The sequence below is a fragment of the Pithys albifrons genome, chromosome 2 (genome assembly GCF_047495875.1).
Source record: "Pithys albifrons albifrons isolate INPA30051 chromosome 2, PitAlb_v1, whole genome shotgun sequence".
Taxonomy (NCBI): domain Eukaryota; kingdom Metazoa; phylum Chordata; class Aves; order Passeriformes; family Thamnophilidae; genus Pithys; species Pithys albifrons.
In genome coordinates, this window is record NC_092459.1 from 9,587,671 (window position 1) to 9,602,671 (window position 15,001).

At 36.7% G+C, this 15,001-nt stretch overlaps 1 non-coding gene across 1 annotated transcript; it reads right to left on the reverse strand.

Annotated features, from left to right (window-relative positions):
- Window positions 1–5,124: 5,124 nt before the first annotated feature.
- Window positions 5,125–5,196, reverse strand: TRNAE-CUC (transfer RNA glutamic acid (anticodon CUC)). Its single transcript has one exon. It is a non-coding gene; the product is annotated as a tRNA-Glu (tRNA).
- Between the last annotated feature and the right edge of the window lie 9,805 nt (window positions 5,197–15,001).

A 15,001-nucleotide genomic window follows, 5' to 3' on the forward strand; every position in this document is an offset into this window, starting at 1 on the left:
AATTTTTCCATTTCAGGTAAAATTAACCTTTCATGCTGAGTTTCAAGATAGAAAACCCCCCTTATTTTACTCATGAAAGAAAAATTGATAAATAAATAAAGTCATAGAATTATTTTTTCTTTTGAAACATATATGGCAACTTTTTTCCCTTGTTTGACTATTTAGTTTATAGCATGTTGGAAAAAATCTGATTTGTCTAAGCTGTACAGTGCTCTTGAAATCTCCTATCATGTCATCTAGTAGTATTGCATTTCTGCATTGTCTGACCGTCTCCGGAGGAAGGTGGAACTAAGTACACTATAACATTGTAAAATAAGGCTGCAACAATTACTTTAAAATACTTTTATAAAAAAAAATTTGTAAGTATTTTTCTTTATATTTACAATGATTTAATTAGTAATATTGTCTGTAACACATATTTTAATCTTCAAGTTTTCAATTTTTTTAACCAAGATAAGCTTTATTAATATTATAGTTGTGAAACTGTAATATTTACAAATATTATTAACACATTTCTCTTTGACTTCAAGAACTGTAAAGTAATGAGAATTTGTAATTACTTTGATTTATTTGAATTCTTCTGTCTGAACCTACCTAGCTATGTTTTGGAATTCTATATCGTCAGGTACAGAAACACAGAAACATACAGAAAATATTGATAAAATGGCAAACAAGAAGAAATCTGAAAAGGAGACTCGACAAAGATATACATTGTGACAGTGTAAAGTTGCTTATAGCCTTGAAAAAGGCCTTGTGTAGTGAACAGGATTTCCACTTTCTTGAAGAGATGCTGAAGAAACAGATTAGTTTATGAAAACATGCTACAAGAACAAGTATTTTTAATATTATATTAAATAGGTGACAAGGAGATGATAACTGGTTGAAATAAGTGAGTTCTAAGTAAGGGGAGTCAGCAAAAGATAGCTTAAAAAACAGGCAAACCATGTCAGACATTCCATAGCAGGAAAATACTGCACAGTGCTCAGTGCTCAGTGACTACTGAGACCCAGTTATTCCAGCTTCACAACACATTTGGAAACAGAACTACTACAAGCCAAAAGATCTTTTATTAAGGTTAACTTATTTTAGTAACACATTTTGTTTGCCAAATCTACAGTTGTTTTCAATCATGAAGGAAGCATTTTATGAATATTACTGTTGTGAAATTTTAGCATTTAGGCAGTAATGGTGAAATGCAGGCACTTGATATTATAGTCACTTAATGTTTTGTCTCAATAACATTAGATATATGCATGCTGTTCCTTTCTCAAATTAGCAATAAAGGATGAAAAATAATATTTAATATGGAAAAGAAGTCTGACAGGTTTTTATGAATCCTCAAACAGGTTTTTTCACACCATAAAAAAGTAGGTTTTTAGTAGGAATAACTGTAACATTTTTCCATTGCTTTTTTAATGAAATGCAATAAAAATGGAGACAAATGACTGCAAACATCAGACACACCAATATGAAATTGCCTGTATGTGAATCATACCTAAAATGTGAATCATACCATAAAATGCTGCATCACCTGATCAATATTTTGTCCTTTTTTCTGACAGTTTGAATCTTCTGGCAGCATGAATTTTGCTTTCATTAATAGGCTTCTTTCTATTAAGTTTAGGTAAATAAGTACTACAGAGTGCATGCTACCATTGTGGTGCACACATTGATCAGTTATTGGGATTTTTATTCTAAAAGACATCCCCTGAGTGTCCCATGTTAGTCACATGGTGTCACCTCCAGCTGTCATATGCTAGTGTTTCTTACACTTGTGTAAAAATACACATGTAAGAGCTTGTGTACTTGAAGAAATATGTAAATTTCTGAGAAAAAAAAAAGACTAATTGTTCCCAGAGAACATCAGTACAAGGCAGAGCTAAGGATCTTGCCGCATTTTACCCCTCAGAGTAAGCAGAGGGTCCATGAAGCTCCTTTGTCACTGGCCTGTCCTTCAGTCAGTGTTTATTTTTGAAAGCAGTATGGATTGAAATGCCTTTGCATGTCTTGTGACACCAGTGACATATTTTCTGAATGCCACATCTCACATAGATGGGCACCTCCTAATCACAGTATAAGGACTTGGGAAAATTATAATGGTTTCAACTTGAGTCACACCTTTCAGTAAACTATTTAGGATGGTAAGACACTTATTAATTAGAAAAATTTCATCTACTAACAAGTGTTTGTAATATAATGGCAATAGAACAGAATAAATATGTAAAGCTTAAATAGAAACTTACTTTTTCCTTTATCTCAGTAGGCAAAATAGTTATAATCTCAGAATACCAGCATGCTACAATAAATTTGATATAAGTATCTACAGTGAAGTAGGTGCTTATAAGCCAAGTTTAAATATTTTGGCACCACGAAGTGGCTCAAGTACCAGGAGGGCTATAAGAAATGTGTATCTTGAACATATGACTCCACACGCATTTTATTAGGTTTGCAAACTGTTGGTAGGATGTCTTGACTAGTAAACAACATAGTTTCATAATTTCCTTGATCTTTTTCTGTCTTCTGTCTTTTGGGGTAGCTTCAGAGCCATCTTTTAACAGCTGGTTTCCTTTTAGGTATTTGACCTTAATTAAGCATTTTGTAGTTTCTTTTTGAACTCTATGAGCTCTTATTACATGAACATTGCACTATTATAATGTAGGAAACTTGGAAAAAAGCAATGGATAGCTTTAAATTTTACATTTTAAGCATTAAAATAAAGGAAATCAACTTATAGAGAGGGTTGAAATACACTGTTGATTTAAAAAAATATTTCATATGCCTTACTAGAGAAATGGTCTAGTCATTATATTTGATTTCTTACAAACCTAATGCATACGAATAAGCTTTGAATAATAAGTAGAGCCCATAAAATACAATAATTAACTTCTTTACACATGGCAGTTTTATAAAATGCTCATTTATATCATACAAATAGGATAACCATTTCATCAAGGACTCTTAAAAATATGCTCACTAAGATGTAAAATGGACAATCCAAGGGAAAGGCAGAAAAATTATGAGGGAGACAAAAAATGAAATCTCCCAAGCTCGGTGTACAAAGCACAGATATAATGGTAAGGGGAAATGCAATCACCAAATTAATGAAGCAAAATATCCAGCCTAAAAAGTTAATATTAAAGTAACAGAAACATCAAAATGTTCATAGATGGCAAAGCAAATTATCATTACCATCAAAGGAATAGCAGAATATGCTGATACTGATGATTTATGCACAGAATGAGTATTTTTAAAGAGATTCTGAATAGATCAGGATTATCTTCCCATTGTTTTCCAAATTTTATCTGCAGAGAATTATGCACTACAAAGATAACTGCAAATGTTAGTTAGAAGTTGGATTAACCTCCTATCAATAAATGGTAACAAACTTCTAAAGGTGACCAAAATATGACTGTCTACACTACTTCTGAAACAATGCTTGAAAGGAAGAGAAAGAAGAAACTACACTGCTTTTAACTATCTAACTCCTATATAAGTAAAATAGTTGTCATACTGCAATTGCTGTCTCAGCAGAGCTTTATTGACAGTACCAAAGAATTCCTGGCAGATTATTGTCTACAGTGGAAGAATCCAAAGACAAGTAACAAAAATTAAAAATATGAAGTTTCAGAGAAGGAAGATTATGTATTTTTAATCCTATAGCAAGCTTAAGAACCAATTGCTAGTCTGTGCTTACTTTGATGCTTTGTTGTTGCTCATCAGAATATTTTATGGAAGGTTAGAAAAAGAAGTAGAGAATTTTTAATTAATATAAAGGGCAACAGAGTGTTCATATATTACATTTGTTATTCGATTAATGGTATGCAAGGGCTTTCTAAATAAATTGCACACTGGCTTGAAATAGCAATAGAAGATGAGCAGTAATGTTAAGTGCTACTGTTGCCATTGAGACTAGCATTAGACTGACTCATAGAAGTAGAAAAACTATGGAATTTGGAGTGACAGTGGAAAGTCCAAAGATTTGTGGACCATGTAGATCCTCCCTTAGTTGCTATGTCTAATATATAGACAAAAGCCTAAAAAGAAAGACTAGCTATCTCCAATGAACAAGCATGAAAGGCTTCAAATAAAATAGAACAAACAAATAAACAAAAATCCAAATGCACCTATTAGAAAAGCCATGTTGTAGAAAATAATGTAGTAGGAACAGCTTGAATGTATGCAATGAACTCTGCAAGGAACAACCTGAATGGATGCAGAGTGAGCTTTGCAACGAACTGGGGAAGTGGATCCAAGCCAAACTGGTGTTTACACCTTACAACTTGAACATGCCAGCTCTCCTGTGCTGATAATGCATCTTGACAGATGAAGTTCAAGTCTTATAAACATCTGAGGGAGTGGTGGAAGCCATAGAATGGGAGAATATCTATCTGTTAAGGGTCAGGGGAGAACCTATAAGGGTGTAACACTCCAGGCCCAGAGCTGCGGCCTCACAGGCTTAGCTAGGAGTTTTACTTTTATATATATATATGCGTGTGTGTGTGTGTGTGTATTTATATAGGGCTTTTTAACACCTCAAAGCATCAAGAAAGGAGCAAAGAAAGAAGCAGAGGGAAGGGGAGAGGCAGACAGAACATACAGATACCACTGAAACTTTGTGGAAGACCAGCTCTCAGACACTCAGATGGCAAGGACACAACATGTGGAAAATCTATGCCTTTGGTTTTATCTGCATAGGTCCATGTGGCCAATCTCTCAGGTGGAGGGTCTGACCCACTGGCCACTCTGGGATTCCAGGGCAGGGTGAGGGGCAGTGCTCTCACTGTCCCTGCCAATCCCAGCTGGGTCAGAGGCTCCAGGAGCTGTGGGGTGTTATAGTTTTCCTGGGCTGTTTCTGATGTGACTGGTACAAGGGCTGTGGGGGCTGCCATGAGGAATACAATGCCACTCCACCTCTGTGAGGTCTGCCCCATCCCTGCCCCCTCCACACACAGATAACACACCCCACAAGGTGATTCTGACCCAATAATTACTGATTGGGTGTCTAACTAACAGACACAAAGATGGTGTAGCATAAATGTTGGCAAGGAGGGACCACAGTTACAAGACAGAGGTACAATATGATGTATCCTCATGATCCACACACTGGTCTCCACAAAGAGCTGCTTCCCTGACCGGGAATCGAACCCGGGCCGCAGCAGTGAGAGTGCCGAATCCTAACCACTAGACCACCAGGGAATCTGAAGTGTTCAGTAAAACATATTATATTAGAATATTTCAGATTAGATAGAATATTCATTTATCAATCTCTCAAGGAATGATTGATCTCACCTAAACTTATGTATATTTTTTTAATTCAGAACTTTCAGTTCTCATTAATCCTTGAAGAAAGAAAAGGAGTTCTCCTCACCTTCTAAAACACATATGGTATGAGTCTCCCTCCTGATTTCCCAGGTTTTCTACCAATTATTGTCTAGGTAACCAGGTTAGGCTAGTCATCTAACACTTAAATGTCCAGAGGCATATTAAATTAGTCTTACTCTTGGGGTTAATTTGATTTGTTTTAAAACAGACATCTAATGGGTGTATGTATCACTTCTGTGAGACAAGGAGGCACTTGGAGGGGCCTGAGGAAATCCTTCAGGCCTCTAGGAGGTTAAATTTTACTGAACACCTATTTTCAGGCAACTAAATTCTATAACAATGCAAAAATAGGTCTTAACTTGCCCCGCCAGAGTGCTGCAATGGATGGCTATGAACTCTTCAGAATGGGTAGGCAAGGAGAGAGGTATTGTGGTACAGAGCTAGGGAGTGTTTTGATCATCTAAATCTTAATGATGGCGAAGAACAGAGTTGAGTGTGTATGGATAAGAATCAAGGAGGAGGCCAAAAAAAGAGGTCCTGGTTGACCAACTTGTTCTCCTTCTATGACAAAGAAACCCACTTGGTGGATGAGGGAAAGGCTGTGGACTTTGTCTACCTGGACTTTAGTAAAGCCTTTGACATCTTTTCCACAGCATTTTCCTGGAGAAACTTGGTTTTTCATGGCTTGAATTGGTGAAAAGTACTGACTGAATGGCTATGTCCAAAGAGAGTTGTTGAATGGAATTAAATCCAGTTGTTGACTGGTCACTAGTGCTGTTCCACAGAGCTCAGTTATGGGGGCCAGTCATGTCTAATATCTTTATCAATGATTTGGATGAAGGCATAGAATGGCATCCTGGCCTGCATCAGCAATAGTGTGGCCAGCAAAACCAGGGCCAGTGCCTCACCTCAGATCCTGTGTTCAGTTTTGGGCCCCTCACAACAGTAAAGACATGGAGGTGCAGAAGAATGTCCAGGTTGGGAAAATGAAGATCATGAAGGGTCTGGAGCACAAAGTCTGATGAGGAGCAGCTGAGGGAGCTGGGGGTGTTTAGCCTGGAGAAAAGGAGGCTCAGGAGAGACCTTATCGCTCTCTACAACTACCTGAAAAGAGGTTGTAGCGAGCTGGTGATCAGACTCTTCTCCCAGGTAACGACAGAATGAGAGGAAATGGCCACAAGCTGCACTAAAGGAGGTTTAGTTCAGATATAAGGCATTATTTCTTCACCACAAGGGTGGTCAAGCATTGGACCAGACTGCCCAGAAAAGCGGTTTAGCCACCATGCTTGGAAGTCTTCAAAAAATGTGTCAATAAGGCACTTAGGGACGTGGTTAAATGTTGAACACAGTGGTGGTGTGGGGTTGATGGTTGGACTTGATGATCTCAAAGATGTTTTCCAATCTTAATGACTCTATGGCTCTGTGTGGCACTTGGGGACGTGGTTTTGTGGTAGATTTGGCAGTGACAGGTAAACAGCTGGACTCACTGATCTTAAAGGTCTTTTCCAACACAAATTATTCTACATCTTTATTTCACAGTGTTAAGAGTTTAGGGGTTTTAAATTTTATCTATGGTTTGTATATATATTTGGTTTTCCTTAGCAAAGCCAAACGCAGCTGCAGTTAAGACCCAAAGTATACCAGGTATTCAGACATATTGCAGTGGAAGCTGAATCAACATCTTGATTGACTTTTTCTGTGATATCAGTCCAGCCCTTCAGACTGAATTTGTGTGGATCTAGAGAAACTGTCTCCTTTGGAGTGTTTCACCTCTCATAGCTCTAAGAGAAACAATTTCTACCTCTGTGTCCCTTTACAAATACATCTGTATTCGTGATATATATTCATGACAGGTCAGGAACCATGTGGAACTCTAGATTCTCTTTCTACATATATTTGTGTCAATGAGCAGTCAAAGACATTTTTCTCTTGCCTTCTGCATATTAAGAAGTATTATGAGAGTGATGACTGCAAAAAACAGATAACCAATGTTTTCCCTCTCTCCTATCAGTCAACATACTCTCCTCTAGAATGAGTTTTACCAATCATTGAGTATATTTTCTCAAATGGAGCAATTTGTCTATTTCTCTCTAAAGAAAATTAGAAACATTTTGCATGTAACACTAATCCTCTTCAGATTTGTTTGAGAGTATTTTGGTAATTTATTCTTGCTTTAATAAATGTGAAACCATTAGGATATTGCAAAGGTCATCAATATGTCATGCATGTACTGAGTGATTTAATCTCTTTTCTACATTATGCCATAGATAAAAACTTCTTTCTGGCTTTAGAAACTGCTTCTAATAACAGGAATTGCCAGTTTGTAATTTTTTCACTATAATTCTACCATGTTTGGGGCTGCAAGGGGGAAAGAAAAAGCTAAAAATTGTTGCAGGCTAAATTCAAGCTATGTTAATCATTGATCTGTGAAGAATTAAAACTAGTTTCATTTGGGGGAAAAAAAGCTAATACTCTTAAGGAAAACCTCTCTTAGTCATATTCCTGTTCATCCTTTATATAAAACTACCAGCATATTTTCAAGATATGCAAAGAAGTATATGTAGTTCATTAGAAGTTTTATTCGTAACTAGCATGAGAATTTAAATTAGAAAAAGTATTTTTCTTTAATTCTTCAGTTCTAGATATGTAAATACTATTCAGAATATTTTGCATGAAAGGATAGTTGGGCATATTGAAATGAATAAATTTAGCAAGTATGACAAAAGAATATGTAGTTAATAGCTGGAAACATAATGTGAAGAGCTCAGTCAGGAATCATACACTGCTCTGGGATGCAATATGGTGCTAAATGGCTTCTACAGGGGTTAATTTATGGGACATAAGAATACTAAAACAAAATGAGCTATCTACAAAGCAAAACTATGGGCAGATAAAAGAAAATACAGTTATACTGTGCAATAGTGACTACTGCAAACCCTCACTAATTCACAGAGCCTCTAAGGGGAGAATCATCTAAGAGTCACTATCCAGCATTGAAAATAGGGAACAATCTCTACACAATTCAATAGATATTTAGCAACATAAGTCCTAGGTTTTAAGTATCTTCTATAATGTTACAAGAGTAAGCAGTGGTTTGTTACCTTTTAAACGTGAGGTGGGGGGTTGACTCCCAGGTGGCTCAAGACAGGAATGAAGCAGGAGCTCCGATATTCTTTTAATCACTGAGTATATTGGACAAAATACATCACCTTCATTCCAGTTATGTATGTAGAACCTGTTAACTATGGAAGTTCTGAGAACCTTTCTGTACTGAGACTGCCAGCAGATTTGGGCAGAAAATATACTGCCAAAATATATATACTTTCCTCCACAAATACTGCCTAAAATATACAAAAAGTTTGCAATTTTGAAGAGGTAGTTCCTGACCCCACAGGATACAAGTGCTGGGTACTAGATTCACCAGCCTCACAAGGATGTCTTGGTTGTTCTAGAGAATATCATACATAATTAAGCACCTGTATGAGGGCAGTTGAATCAAATATCTAGGTATTCAATTTACAATCAACTTCTATGAGAGTTCTAAGTTACACTCATTGTAGTAGTTATATATCCATTGACTCCATGTGCACTTAGATATGTGGCATATCTGCAGATACCTACAGATACAGACCTAAATTTAGATATTTTAATTTTAAACTGAATTCTGTGATTAAAGTCTGACACTAAATATAAATGTAAAGTATTAGATATCACCTTGCAGATGAAATCTTTTCATTTTAAGGAGAATGTTGCTATAACCCTTTCCCTCCCCCCCCAGCCTCTAAAGACTGCACTTATCCAACGGAAGCTACAACAGTTGTGTCAGAGGAAAATATTAAGCATGAAATTCAAAAGATATGTCTACAAAAAGAAGGAAATCACTTTTTAAATGCCTGTGTTCATTTATATGTAATGTAGGAATAAAATGGAATGCTTAATGAAGTGATGATTCAGCTAAATTCAGTCATTGATTTTTATGCCAGAATAAATTCTACAAAGCTTTCATTGACCTAAATGCATGCAAGCACATCAGTTATTCACTGGGGGATTGCACTGCAGTCTTTTTTCTGTCTCTGAATCCCAAAGCACTGCATAAATTTAAAAAAAATTACAACACACACACACATACCAAAAAAAAACCTCTCACCACATATGCTGAAGGATTTTTGAACTAAGATTCTCTTAAAAACAAGTTGATTGAATTGTCAGGCTTGCAAGATAAAATAAGACTGCCTTTCCATCATAACCAAACTTTGCTGTTATTGCATAATTACTGTGTAAGGGAAAGAGCTTAAAGAGGATTTAGGGCAGTCATGAGAAGAGTGTTTTGATATATAACAGCCATTTATGCTGCTGTCTTCTGCTTGATTGTCTAAATTCATATATTCTTCAACCCTTTACACATTGAAATTTTGCAGAGTCTTGTATTTTTATTGTACTTCATTAGACTTATAAAAATTTTTAAAAGAGCAGGAAGAATTTTATTTTTTGTAATTTTTTGAAGCAATTAATTTCGATTCTATCATTCTATATTTTTGATGCAGAGGATATACAAGTATTTTAGATACATAGATGCATTTTATGTTCACTGTAATTATAAAAAAATCCCTTACTCATATAGGAGATTGTCTTGATAAATAAAAGTAATATGAATTAAATTCAAAACTGAAAATGCATGAGTTTTGTAATGGCTATTTCTGAAGACTTTGAAGAGGTCTGGGATAAAAGTAGTGATTACCAGAAAATCTTTCTATACTGACAAACACTTTCACATGGACAAGATCTCCAAGACGTCTTCAACATTTTAAAAACAATGAGTTCCTGGAAAATTATGTGTGAAAATTGTTAAGAATTTTGCTCCTTAGCTGATAAGAGTTTGGTTTTGTTCCTTTTAAGAATACAATATATATTTTGTATATTTAAATGTATTTGTGTAATGACAGAGGAGATCATCTGGTTTTATTAAGTTGTGTGTAAAAGGCTATGCACACGGAAAACAAAGGCTCAGCAAGAATCCAAGAAACTATGAAAGTTGGAATTATGAAAGTCCAAGGCACCCAACAAGTCATGTGACCAGTGAATATGGTGTACATCAAATCAGATACTCTTAAGGCTATCAAAGAAGAATGATTAGACCTTTGTCCCTTGTTCCACCTGCCAAGATGATTCAAGGAAAGTTTGAAGTTTTCTTCCATAAAAACTAAAGGATATTATTTTCCCAAGGGGTACAGTACTCATTTTGAGATGTAGTCATAAGAGGATATTGAGGTGCAGCAGAGAAAAACTGAAGATTATATAAAACTATAAGAACATGTAAAATATTTGGAGGAAGGAACAAAATGAAGGTCACGTTATGTCAGTGAAAAAAAATGGAATATAAAAGGCAAAAGCCTGGCAAATGAGATGATTGATTACCAGAGCCTGTGGTAACTTCTTATTAAATGCATTCTAATTATTTTCTGTTTGGGTCACTCCCTGAGCCTATGGGTGAAAATTGCTCATTAACTTCAGATTATGCCAGGCCAAGCCGGAAGAGATCTGTATTGGGAAACACCCAGTGCTGCAGGCAGTGGGCAGGGAATGGGCCACAGATATTGGATGGATTTAAAATAATGTTAGGATTCCAGAAATTCAAAAGTGTGTGTTTGTGAAGCCAGAGTGAGGCAGTGCAAATATCCTGACTCAAATCCCAGCCACCCTAGGAGGAGAAATAGGACAAGGACATCTCTGATGTTCATGTCAATGTGAGTGCTTTGAGTGTTTATGTGGGTGGTGAAACAAGCACTGACCTCTCTCTGTGCTGGTCAGTGTGTTTGCCCATGTGTGCATGAGTGTGAGTGTGTGTGTGTGCACCAGCTGGGAATACGTGTCCAACCTCACTGTGGCTCTGTGAGAACACAGACCAATAGCAGGGTCCTTTCATCACACTGGGATGAGAAGGACCCTCTCAGAGGGAGGATTCATATGACTGCACAGTTATTTATAATATATGACTAAATACAATATATTATTAGTCTGTGCACCCTCAGCTCCACTGCCTCAGTTTTAAGAACATTTAAATCCTCCCAGCAAGGAAATGCTAAGCATTAACTGAAAGCCAGGTCACCTCAAACTGAAGGTGGTATTCCTTTCCACATATGAGATGACTATGATTAAAAACTTAGCAAATCAGTACATTTCATTGTCAAAAGTGCATTGGCAATGAAAAGGCATTAAAGCAATGAGAAGATGGTCACCTGGGTCTAATGGTCACCCAGAATGTGATGGTGTGTTGGTTACTCAGATAAGTAGTAAAAGCTGTTGCAGAGTAAAGGACCTGAGAGGAAGCCTGTGTAGGAGAAAATGGTCCCCTGCGGATATTTCTTGTGATGGTTCTCCACTTTATTTTTAAAATTGTGGTGCTTTTTCACACTACAGAGAGGGTGGGGATTAAAATAATGAGGGTATTTCCATCATTGCATCTCTGAAACAAGATTGCAGAGAGATATTTTGCACACAGATTGACCAAGCAGAATAAACCCTGCTATTTCACTGCACATCTGTTACTGCCTCCAAAAAAAGAATATCTAATCAGCTCACACCACTGAGTTGAAGGCTCTAAATTCTTTATAAAAGTGTGTCATTAAAACATTGTCTTATACCATCCCTGCTTAACTGGGGGGACCAGATGGGATGATATGATATGATATGTTTCAGATATTCCCAGTAGGAGCAGTGCAGTCAGAATTAACAAGTGTGTGTCATTCCTGCAGTTACACTGTTGACAGAACACTGACACTCTTGCTAGTGACATTGTGGAAAGTGCTGTTATTGGCAGATATCTATTGATTAGGAACAGTAACAGCAATATGTCAGAAAGTGATGTGATGCTGACAGTCTACTATTTGAGCTTTAATTGAGAGATGAACTCTGTAAAGCTCTGTAATATACATACTTAGCATGTTAGAAGGAGCCATGTAAAGCAATTTATCTACTCACATGCCTTTCTTTTGTCTGTGAGGAGTTGCTGAGTTTAGTGGGAGTTCCTTCTATCTCATCCCTCAAAATTAAAGGCTGCATGTTACTTATTTTCTCTTGACAGAATTTCTTTTCTCTACCTGGCTTTTAATGTATCTCTTGCAAAGCTGGAGATACACTCTTGGTGAATCTGAGTTCGTAGATTTTAGGATGGGTTATTAAATATCTACTAGACTATTTTTCCCCTCAAACTTCAACACCCCATCAGATTCTTTCATTACCATTTCCCACTTTGTGACATTAAGATTCTGAAACTCTTCAAAATTATGTTATCAGGCCTCTACCAACCCACTCTGATTTGTTAATTTATTTAATTTTTTTATGCCAATTTATCTTGATCTGCAGTTTTCTTCTCTGGTTTCTAGACTGGTGTAGCTATTGGTGTAGCAAAATTATAGAGGCTAATTCAAAAGGCACAGTTGCATATTACTGAGAATCAAATTAGCATGGGGAAAACTTCAGTAGTTCACATGGTTCTTAGGACAGTGCCTTAGGTCAGGACTAAGTAAGGTGGAAAGGAAATCATATGTGTGTTTTGAAGAATCAGGAATTTTGTTTATGTGCAGAGAATGCCAGTAGAAGGCTACAGACTTGTTTTCCAAATACAGTCACAGAATAGGGAAGCCACAAAAGCTGATGGAGTAAGTAGGGCACAATTTCTTTAGTACCCCGAACCCTGTTCATGAAGCACAAAGCAGCTGCAAGGCTATGCTGGAAGTATAAAGCAGGTCTATTGCTACATTATGAACTAGAGCAGGATTCCTTTTCCTCTCATTCCCGTCCACCCCTTGGCTATTTGAGTTGCCAAGACAAACATCCATGTGCCCAATTTCAGATACCCATGAAATCCTGTGAAATGGAATTGCTGAATAAAAGCTTCTGTAAGCAAGACTGAAGTCACTATTGAAAAGGCAGCACAGCACAACATAGGGATGAGGAATAGAAAGGAAAAATACCAGAGAACGATCACTTACATTCAAGGAATTTTGAAATAAACGGAGATTAAAAGCTGCACAGTAATTCACCCTGCACAGATGAAAGATTTACATTTAAAAATAAAGTTGGTAGTGCCCTCTGCAATAACTCTATGCCTCAGCATTTAACCTTGGAAATATACTTTCTCTGTCAGATAAGAGCAACATAAATAATATCCTACAGTTGTTAGCAGCAAAGTGACTTTTTATTCTCTCAGATCAGTGGGAGTTTCAATACTTTTGCATAAACCTAAATCAGAACCTTGAGAGATCTAGAAGGACAAATCTGGTGCAATAGTGGGACCAAATTTTATGAAATATTTAAATTTATGAAGAAACATTTAGATTTATGAAGAGAATCTTTGAAGAAGATTCCCAGGAGGGATGGGGAGTACTAGGCCCAGCACAGGCTTACCAGTTATCTTAGGAAAGTAAAATGTGTTGCTCTAGTTTTTTTCTTTCTGCCTAAGTCTGTCTCTCTGAGGACTAAGTCTTTTGAAGTAATTTGTAGTTAAAATGGTAGGATTTGTGTGTTCACTGGGGAGTGAGAAATTATTTCTTGTTATTTTCCGACTTGTGTGTGCATTGTAGTTTCTTCTAATTTTCTCTTTTTCTGTAAAAAATACATATAGTTTTAGCATAAACGTAGTTTGAAGTGTTTGGGTTATTTTTTCTCTTTTCCTCCCTTTTCTTGTCGGAGGGAGGAAAGCTCTAACTCTGTACTTGGATGGTTGGCAGTTTGCCAGGTCAACTCAAGACAACTACTCAGGTTTTACTGACATGATAAAGAGCTTTACTAAATCTAGAACAGACTGAACTCATCAGGATATTTAGTTGTGTTCATGTATTTCTCCAATCAGTTGTTCATCAAGAAGGTGGGAATGGGGGAAAATCAAGTATCAGTAGCTGCTTAGAAAAGACTCTACCCACAGAACAAAAAGTCAAGGAGTTTGGTGAGTCATTATGTTGACATGCAAGAGTCTTGGTAACCAAATCATGGGTCATACAGTTCTTCTCATCTCCCACATAGTTTCGAGTTTTCAAGCAATTTTACCACAATAAGAGACAGTCAGAAAAAAAGTAAGAGAGTCAGGGAAACTAAGAAGTCAAACCTCTCTAGAGGAAAGAAAACACTGAAACAGATCTAGCAAAATGTAATGGTTTTTTCCCCCAAGCCCACTCTGAGGATATGCAAGACAGCTAAAACCTTTATCAACCTGTATTGACATTGCCAACTCTACAATAGGATTTATAGCAGGTAATAATTCTGAAAGCTGCAATCTGCATCTGAAATAAGTACCTAGCACAGGGAAGAATGTCATCCTTCTTTGGTGAAAAGTTCAATTTTCTGGAATAAAGCACACTTTCATCCACATTTCCTTGGCCTAGAGAGAGTATGAGAGAAAAATATGTGGCAAAGAGTAGTTAGGTTTCTTAAAGAACTGCTGCCAGGAACTTAGATGCTGTGATGGTGACTGCAGATCTAGAGGCAATACAGACATGGCAATAAAACTAATCCTCGTTACATGTCCTGCCAGTGACAGAAACGGAGGAAAAGGGTACTGTTAAAATTAATTTCATGATTAAGAGTATTCAGTATTCATTTTTCTTTTTTTTTTCTAGCTGTGTTGATTAATGTTATCAAATATTTCTGTTCAAGCACTGCCTGGATCCTCCCTGTGCACAGT